The 10,276-nt window shown below is 36.5% G+C and overlaps 1 pseudogene; it reads right to left on the reverse strand.

Moving 5' to 3' along the window:
• Positions 1 to 3,139: 3,139 nt before the first annotated feature.
• The window catches only part of LOC112502624, a 36,550-nt pseudogene continuing 29,413 nt past the window's right edge, over positions 3,140 to 10,276 (reverse strand).

Consider the following 10,276-nt stretch of genomic DNA (forward strand, 5'->3'; position numbering starts at 1 on the left):
TGGGTTGTCGTATGTTGGAGAAACGTTAGGATTATTTAAGTTAAAATGTTAGTGTATGTGTGTGAGATATATATTTCTATCTAGTTTGGGTTGCCATTTATTGGGCAAACATTAGGATTGTTTAAGTTAGAATGTTAATATATATATATATATATATATACATAGAGAGAGAGAGAGTTTGGGTTGCCATTTGTTGGACAAATGTTAGGATTGTTTTAGTTGGAAACGTTTCATTTACAGTCGTTATGCTGTTGAAATTGACTAGTAGTATTTTTTTAAATCACAGGGTACCTATTCAAACAATCTCACCGAAAAGTACGGTGAGGATCCCTCGACCCATCCCCTAGTTGATACTTACTTGTGGAATGAGGCGGTTGGGGGATCCAGGAAAGGCCGTCTATTTGGGTTCGGGTACAATGAAGATCCCAATTTGGTCTTGACCGGGACATCCTCACAAGCAAACTCGAGTGGATCACCTAATGTAGATAGTGAGGTGTGTACATCTTAAACCTTTGATGTTTATTTATTTCATTTATACTTCTTATTAGAAAGTTTAACGTTTTATTTTATTTGTAGTTCATTAACAACTTACAGTCCCAAATTCAAGAAATGCGCACTCGAGATGAAATCCGACAGAAGGAGGTTGAGGAACTTCTTCGCCGAGAAGAGATCCGAAACAAGGAAGATGAGATCCGGAAGAAAGAGCATGCAAACATGATGGATATGATGAAGAGGTTTACACAATCTCAACAGTTTCCGCCGACCCTGCCGCAATAGATTTGATATAGTGTATTTATAAACTAACGTCATCAATCGAATTTATATATGTATATTATTTCGTCCGGATAATCATATGAGGTATTTATGACATATTTGTGTATTGTATAATTTGTATTTAATGATAGGATCTTTATATTTTGATTTTTTGATGTTTTTGGTTTTTTTTTTCCTGTACCAGTTAAATTTCCGACGGATTTCTGGTGGAAAAATTCGTCGGTAAATAATTAGATATAAGTTTTATTTAAAAAAAATTTGGCGGATTTTCCGACAGATTTCCGACGGAAAATCCGTCGGTAAATATTTTCCGTCTATTACAAATAAAAAAAATATTTTCATATTTTAAAGTAGAAAAAGTTTTCCGACGGCAAAATCCATCGGAAAAATGTTATTTTTATTTTTGAAATAAAAACCAGTTATTATTTTGGAAAAAAATGGAAAAAGTTTACCGACGGATTTCCGACGGAATTTCCGTCGGTAAATCTAATCTCATTTTATATTACTTCTAATTAACCCGGATAATGGATAACATATTATAAAATTGTACGACGGATTTCCGGCGGATTTTTTCGTCGGAAAATACAAATCCGTCGGAAATTCCGTCGGAAAATGCATTAGTGGCGGGGGTTTTTCCAACGTCAAAATCCGTCGGAAATCTGCTGGAAAGTTGTTTTTCCGACGGATTTCCGACGGATTTTGCCGTCGGGAAAACCAGATTTTTTAGTAGTGAAATTGGGTTTATAGGACGCTAAAAAAATGTAAGCGTACTAATAGACCACTTTATATGACATAATTTCTAGGACCAAAAAATAAATCGTTATATATCTAAAAGCATTGTAATAAGTTTATAGGGCACTTTGGGGCATCATAACAAGTTATTTAGGACAATTTTAGTATAAAGCATTTCATTAGCAATTTTATAGGACACTATTTGAAAAAGCGTCCTATAAAAATATGAGTTTACATGACACTTTCTCAAAAGTGTCATATAAAATTGCTAATGTGACGTTTTGCACTGAAAATGTCTCAAAGTACTTGTTAAGATGTCCAAAAACATTCTATCAATTTATTACAATATCTTTAGTTATGACGTTTTATATTTTGTTCATATAGATTAAGTCTTATAAAACGGTCGTCTATTAATATACTTAAAAATTATTGATATCATATAAACCTAATTTTGTTATAGTGTCCATTAAACATCTCAAAGTTTGAACTTGTGAAATGCCATTAGCTAGCAAAGAAGAGAAATCTAGAAGTTGAATAACGGTGATACCACTAAGTTTGATCACAAAGTTAAATTTTTGTTATAATTAAGGTGTAAATTACTCCCCAATCTTTAAAGAATGCTCTACAAATTATGTAGGTAACTAAAATTATGCTTGTCCCTATTAATTATTGTATGGTATTGATTCACATTCTTCTTCTTCTTTCTTTATTGTGGAACACATTTATTTCCCCGAAAGGGTCACTAATAAAATACCGTATTTAAAAGCCCATTTACTCCGAAATTTAGACAAAAATTAATGGAATTGTAATGCAGAGATCTTGGGTAGAAATAGGTGATATTTTAGTAGGTAAATTAGTGGATAGTCAAATATTTTTAACAAGTTATTACCAAGCCAAAGATTGATTTTTGGTTTTGAAAGAACAAGTATATAAAGTTCTAACTTATTGTTTCAACTATTATATGTTATACGTTGGATATATTCCGATATGATCAAAAAGGAAGTTATTGTGGGAAACGTAAAAAAAAATCATTATTCTTGGATCAATCTTAACTAAATGTGAACACAAATGAGGTGTACTGAGATGCACGATATCAATTCTCTTCTAAAGCGCAATTCATGGGTAGGCATGAGATTAAAAGTGATCAAATATTCAGATCTTTTCTTGCGTTTTTCAAATTTACTCCTTTTATCACATGATCCTTTGTCTATGTAGTATAAAACTATACCAAATATTTAAATACCTACCATTCTTGTCTGGATATATAGGGTAGAAAGGGTTTCTTGATGGTCTTCAGACAAACCACATATGCATTAAGTTCTTATCTTTCAAATTTCTCTATAACAAAAACATCCTAAATTTTCGATAAGGATAAAAATATTAATACTTGTCACAGTAATATTGATCAATAAAAAAATTCACCAAGTTATAGTGACCATAAGGACGATAACACTTGATCAAACACCATATGATCGATCAAGTAAGGGTATTACTATTACATATGAGAAGGAATAGGGGGCAGACCGGTTCCCATGCCCCTACCCTCCCTCATAACCAAGAACATCACACAATACAATATGGTATGAATGAATTTCTTTATTGGGCCAAATGCTAGTCGACATGCATTAATTAGTCATATATTCATCTCAGGGTGGAGAAGCATCTTCACGACCTCGCTCATGGTTGGTCTGGCATCTTTATCTTCCTCAACACATTTGAGAGCCACATTCAGAAGAATTTGTATCTGGCCTTGGTCATATTCATCTCTCATAACAGGATCCAATATCTCAACGATTTGGGTTTCTGTCAAACTTCTAGTTGCCTCGTGGACCTTCTCTCTAACCCAACTTACAAGAGTTTTTTGGTCCGTCCTTTCGTTATCATCACTTGTTTGTGTTGGAAGGATTAAGTAAGATGCAATATACAAAGAAACACCAACTTTTTCTTATTAAAATCACAGCACATGTCCAGTAGTATGAACATACATATATATACAAATCTAAACGACATAATTAACCGACACAATGATTCATAGAACCGACATAACTGTAACGGTGGTTACTAAGTATTTGACGGATGTAACTGTCTGGTCAAACTGGTCTAGCTTACTATTTCAACATTCCCCCGTAAGCTAGACGCATACCATCCCAAGCTCCTTTTCAAACGCTCAAAATTTCCCATTTGAAGAGCCTTAGTCAAGATATCAACAACCTAATCTTTCGTGCCACAGAAATCAACTTCAACTTCTTTGTTGTGAACCAATTCACTAATAAAATGATGTCTAATCCTTATGTGCTTACTCTTGCCACGGAACACGGGGTTCTTTGTGAGAGCAATGGCGGACTTGTTGTCACAAAGAATTTTTGTTGCAGAAACTTGCTCCATCTGTAAGTCTTTCATGATTCCTCTTAACCATAGAGCTTGACATCCGACCATGCTTAAAGCCATATATTCTGTTTCGAAAGAAGATAACGCAACAGTTTTCTGCTTCTTCGATTGCCACGAGACTGCTCCAGATCCAATGTTAAAGATGTAGCCCATAGTACTTTTCCCATCATCAAAGCTACTCCCAAAGTCACTATCGCAAAAACCCTTCAGATTTGTTTCCTGAGTTCTTCCATAAAATATTCCATGATTAAGAGTCCCGTTTATGAATCGTAAAATTCGCTTGACTGCTTCCTAATGGCTTTGCTTAGGAACTTCCATGAACCTACTCATCACACTAACTAGAAACATAATGTTTGGGCGTGTAGCAGTAAGGTACATAAGACTTCCTATGGCGCTTCGATATAATCTTGGGTCAACATGATCTTCTAACCCACTCTTAGTCAGTTTCAGTCCAAACTCCATGGGAGTTGAGATAGGCTCAGAGTTATTCATATTAAATTTTTTTAGCAGATCCTTAGCATACTTCTGCTGAGAAATCAAGATTCCATTTTCACTTTGCTTTATCTCAATGCCCAGAAAATAATGAAGTGAGCCCATATCCGTCATTTCAAATTCCATTTTCATAGAATCCTTGAAGTCTTCTATCACCTCATGAGAATTCCCAGTAATAACTAGATCATCTACATAGATGCATATGATAAGGGACATACCTTTGTCATTTTTGAGGAATAAGGTGTGCTCGTAAATGCATTTTTGGAAACCATTCTCAATGAAGTACTTTTCTATCCTGCTGTACCAAGCCCGTGGGGCTTGTCTAAGTCTGTATAAGGCTCTCTTCAAGTGACATACCTTCCTCTCATTCCCTTTTTCAACGTAACCAGGGGGTTGGTCTATGCAAACGTCCTCTTCAATAAATCCATTTAAAAACGCAGATTTGACATTCATTTGATGGACCATCCATTTTTTATGAGAGGCTATGGCAAGAACTAACCTTATTGTTTCCATTCGTATGACTGGTGCAAAAACCTCCTGGAAATCAACCCCATGCTGTTGTTTATATCCTTTAACGACCAACCTTGCTTTCTGTTTATCAACTTCACCCTTTTCATTTAACTTGGTTTTGTATATCCATTTGACGCCAATAGATATATGCCTTTCGGGTAGATCTACCAATTTCCACATACCATTTTTCTTAATAGCCTTTATTTCTTCATCCATTGCTCGTCTCCATTTTTCATTTTTGTATGCTTCTTCAAATAGAACTGGATCTGCATCTGCGAAGAGAGCGGAATCTACAATATCATCTAGATTTAGTCTTTGAGTATTCTCATATAAATATCTTAAGCTTCTATACTTCTTTGCAGGTGATTCGGAGCTTGATGGGGACGAGTCTTCATTGTGGATGGATTCGGAGCTTGATGGGGACAAGTCTTCATCGTGGGTGGATTAAGGAGAGTTAAAAGGCGACGGAGGACTTTCATTAGTATCATTCCTTTCACGTATCGGACTTTTATTCTTGTCATCATTCAAATCTACTCGTACGCCATCACTATTTTCAATAGGTTCATTCCAAGCTTTGTCTTCATCAAATAAGACATCTCTGCTGATTATGACTCGTTTGGTAAGAGGATTATACAACTTGTATGCCTTGGATTGATCACTATAACCAACAAATATCACTTTTTCTGATCTGTCATCGAGTTTACTTCTTCTTTGCTCAGGAACATGTGAATAAGCTAGGCAACCGAAAGTTCTAAGATGACTTACTCCGGGTTTGTGTCCGCACCAAGCTTCTTGGGGTGTTACATCATCAAGGGATTTAGTAGAAGCCCTATTCATCAAATATGCAGCACATGCGACGGCTTCGGCCAAGAACATATCAGGTAATTTTTTGCTTTTAAGCATACTTCTAGCCATTTCAAGTAAACTCCTATTTTTCCTCTCCGCTACCCCATTCTGTTGGGGGTGTAACTTGTCATAAGTTGATGATGAATCCCGTTCTCCTTTAAGTATTCTTGAAACTGGGTTGAATTGAACTCACCTCCACGATCAGTTCGTATACACTTTATCTTTTGTTCGCTTTGGTTCTCAACGAAGGTTTTAAAATTCACAAACATACCAAAAACTTCTCCTTTCTCTTTCAAAAAATATAACCAGATCTTTATGCTAAAATCGTCAATAAAAGTTAGAATATACTTACTTCTACCGATTGAAACCGTCCTCATTGGTCCACATACGTCCGAGTGAATGAGTTCAAGGACCTTTGAAGCCCTCCATACTTTATCATGTGGAAAGGACTCCCTTGAGTGCTTTCCCAGCGTACAAGCCTCACAGATTTCTTTTAATTTACTTATTGTAGGCGTCCCTCTAACCATATTGTGACGACACATGTAAGAGAGTGAGTCAAAGTTAATGTGTCCATAACGATGATGCCACAGCAGAGAAGAATTTTGAGTTATCATGTTGAAACTAAAGAACTGTTCATCTTGAAATCTTATAGGAAACATCTTATTAGGTGTCATAGAAACTTTACCAAGAAGTACCTTATTAGCGTCTTTGATCTCAGCTGCTTCTTTTGCAAAGTGAACCTCGTATCCTTTGTGCAAAAGTTGTCCGACACTAAGCAGATTGTGTCTAAGGCCAGGCACGTAGTATACGTTTGATATTCTTTTATTCCCTATTCTGGTCTTTATAGAGATGTTGCCACTTCCTTGCACGTCTAATCTCTTGTTATCTCCGGTTCGGACTTCTTTCTTTGCCGATTCATCTATCGACACAAATAAGTTTTTGTTTCCTGACATATGATTGATGCAACCACTGTCCAAATACCAAACATCATTTGAGGATTGTTCTTCCATTTCTAATATCATAAACATAGAATCATCTTCCTTCGTTTCTTCTTTATGCATGAAGGTAGATCCATTTCCTTCCTCTGCAATCCGTTTCTTGCAAAAGCGTATCGTATGTCCAAATTTCTGACAGTGGTAACACTGGATTTGAGATAGAGGTTTCCCTCTTCCCTTTCCTTTATTATTATCGCTAGAATCATTACGTCTCTCACTTGTGCTTCCTTGTTTTAATTGTAACTGAAAGGCATGTTCTAAGGGTTGCGTATCAAACTGTTTGATCCTCAGTTCATGTGATTGTAAGATGCCCAACAGATTTTCAAGAGAGAGATCTGCTATATCCTTCGATTCTTCTATTGCCACGACTATGTACTCGAATTTCCTTGTAAGGCTTCTTAAAATCTTTTCTACCACTCTTTGATTTGCGTTTGTCTTGCCATTAAGCCTCATCTGATTCAACAAGACAATCACTCTATTGTAATACTCTTCTACGCTTTCGTTTTCTTTCATCTTCGTATTGTCGAACTCACATTGTAATGTCTACAGTCTTACTATTTTCACTCGTTCCTCCCCACGATGTGTCTTGTAAAGGATATCCCATGCTTGTTTGGATGTTCGTGAATTGGAAATGCGTTCAAAGATGTTTTCATCTACTGCCTGGAAGATGAAAAACAGTGCTTTCTTGTCTTTCCTTCGATTCTCTTTATCGTCTGCAATCTGTTGAGGGGTTGTGCCTTCGACAGGAACAAGTTCTATATAGCCTTTTTTGATATATGTCCAAAGATCCTGTGATTCGTACAACACTCTCATCTGCACACTCCAATGGTGATAATTTCGTCCCGTCAATTTCGGCAGTTGCGGTTGGAAGGCGCTGTTGTTTGCAGCGTTTGAAGCCATGATGGCTCTGATACCAAAATGTTGGAAGGATTAAGTAAGATGCAATATACAAAGAAACACCAACTTTTTCTTATTAAAATCACAGCACATGTCCAGTAGTATGAACATACATATATATACAAATCTAAACCACAATTTAACCGACACAATGATTCATAGAACCGACATAACTGTAACGGTGGTTAAGAACTATTTGACGGATGAAACTGTCTGGTCAAACTGGTCTAGCTTACTATTTCAACAGTTTGATCACATGTCGGACTCCGACCTTTTACCATCTCTAGCACCACCATCGCATATCTATAAACATCCACTTTTGAGGTAATTGGAAGATTGAACACCCATTCTAGAGCCATATACCCTCTAGTCCCTCGTATTTTGGAAAATATGGAATTTTCTGTTGCACCTCGGTTGAATAACTTGGACAAGCCAAAATCTGCCACTTTTGGATTGTAATCAGTATCCACAATATGTTATGTGGTTTAACATCACAGTGCAAAACCCACTCCAAGCATTCTTCATGTAGATAAGCTAACCCTTTGGCCACACCTGTTGCAATTTCAAACCTCTTCYGCCAATCAAGCTGATTTGCACTTAAGTTCTTAGCTAATGAGCCATTCTCCATGTACTCATAAACCAATATTCTATGCTTTCCCTCAGCATAATAACCATATGTTTCTATCAAGTTCATATGATTTATCTTCCCAATTATGCTCATCTTTGATAGGAATTCAGCTTCTCCCTGGCTAGCCTCATGGAGTTGCTTGATTGCTACCATTCATGAGTCAGCAAGTACGCCTTTGTACACGATACCACCACCACCTCTCCCAATTTCTGCTCTGAATTTCTGAGATACCTTCATTATCTCATCATATGTGAACCTTCTGAATCCAGTAGCAACTGCAAGGTAGGCTTGCGTTGTTCTACTTCTGCCTGAGGGTTTCTGAGTGATATAAAAGAAGAATATAAAGCATGTAAATTCTATTCCACCAAGGATAACACTGAACCATAACATAAACTTGAGGGACCCATTTGCGTGTTTTATCTCGTATGTTCATTCTAGTTTGATTGTTGAATTCGAGCAATTGAAGCTAGACCTGTTAGCGACATTTCGATCGTAGGATAACACATAACTTTTAGGTAGCTTAAGGTAAGTGACGAAATGAGTACCCAAGTAGTAGCCATTGAACAACAAAGTCTTGACATAGCAAATGAAAGTACCCATCCCTATATCAAAAGTGAATTGGAAGGCTTTACAGTTGGAGTCATTCAAGCATGCCTGCTTGCATTTTTCGAGAGTTGACTCTCCGATATAGATAGAATCAAACCCATAAAATTCCACATGAGGGAGTTTGACGAATCCATATGTTTCATGATGTCCAGTATGATGGAATACAGGTTCACACCCAAAAGACATATCTGTGTGGTTCTTGGCCTTGTACCCGTGCATGCAAATGCATCTCCTTCCCGATTCAAAACTGTAAGTACAAAGGCTGTTTTGGCCACAAATCCCATGAATTTCACATGGTGTTGAAATTGCTTGCCATGAAACAGTCCAACTTCTTTTATTCAAAGTATAAACTCTAACATTGCCATTAATATCAAGTGTCAGTCTTCTATGAAGCGTCTGGCCAACGTCTGTGGTAACAAACATGAAATCATCTGTGGACTTGAAACGACCTGTGGTATCAAGTAAAGCAAATCGAGTGTTGTTGTAAGCAGTCCTCCCTGCTTCCCATGCTCGTAACCAAGGGCTAGGCCAATAAACACTGGTTATTTCGTCGCTATTATAAAGAAGACGGATTACGTTATCATTGTCAAAATAGAGCTTGTAGAATTCAGAAGACAAATTTGATGAACTTTTGGAAGATATAAGGATGGTATCTTTGGCAGGGACGGACCCAGAAAAATTTTCAAACGGTGGCACCATATAATTAATATAGCATAATATACATCTAAAAATAATTACAAAGAATATGGTTTTATAGTACCGATAGGGCTGTAAACGAACCAAACGTTCAGCGAACCGTTCGGCGGGAAGTTCGTTTATTTAATAAATGAACGAACATGAACTATTTTTTTGTTCGTTTAGTTAAACGAACGAACATGAACAAGAGTTTTGTTCGTTCATTTACCGTTCGGTTACGTTCGTTTATATTCGTTCGTTTATGTTCGTTTATATATTAAGTTTAATATATTATCTTTTATTTATTTACTTTGAATTCAAATAATATTCATTTAGCCCGTTCGTTTATGTTCATTCGTTTAGCATGTTTACGAACGAACATAAACAAACACGAACACACCTTATTTCTAAACGAACGAACACGAACACAAGTTAAACGAACGAACATGAACAAGCCTCCGTTCGTGTTCGTTCGTTTTTCGGTTAAGTTAAACGAACGAACATGAACAAGCCTCCATTCGTGTTCGTTCGTTTGTTCGATTAAATTAAACGAATGAACATGAACAAGCCTCCGTTCGTGTTCGTTCGGTTCGTTTACAGCCCTAAGTACCGATAAACAACTTCTAAACTTGTACCCGACGCGTCTTCATCTTTTGAAAACGGTCAATATATACCCAAAAATAATTACAAAAAGTATGGTTTTGGTTATTTGGGCTTTGTTTTGTTTGGGTTT

Source organism: Cynara cardunculus, unplaced genomic scaffold (assembly GCF_001531365.2).
Source record: "Cynara cardunculus var. scolymus isolate 2C unplaced genomic scaffold, CcrdV1 Un_Scaffold_1677, whole genome shotgun sequence".
NCBI classification, from domain to species: domain Eukaryota; kingdom Viridiplantae; phylum Streptophyta; class Magnoliopsida; order Asterales; family Asteraceae; genus Cynara; species Cynara cardunculus.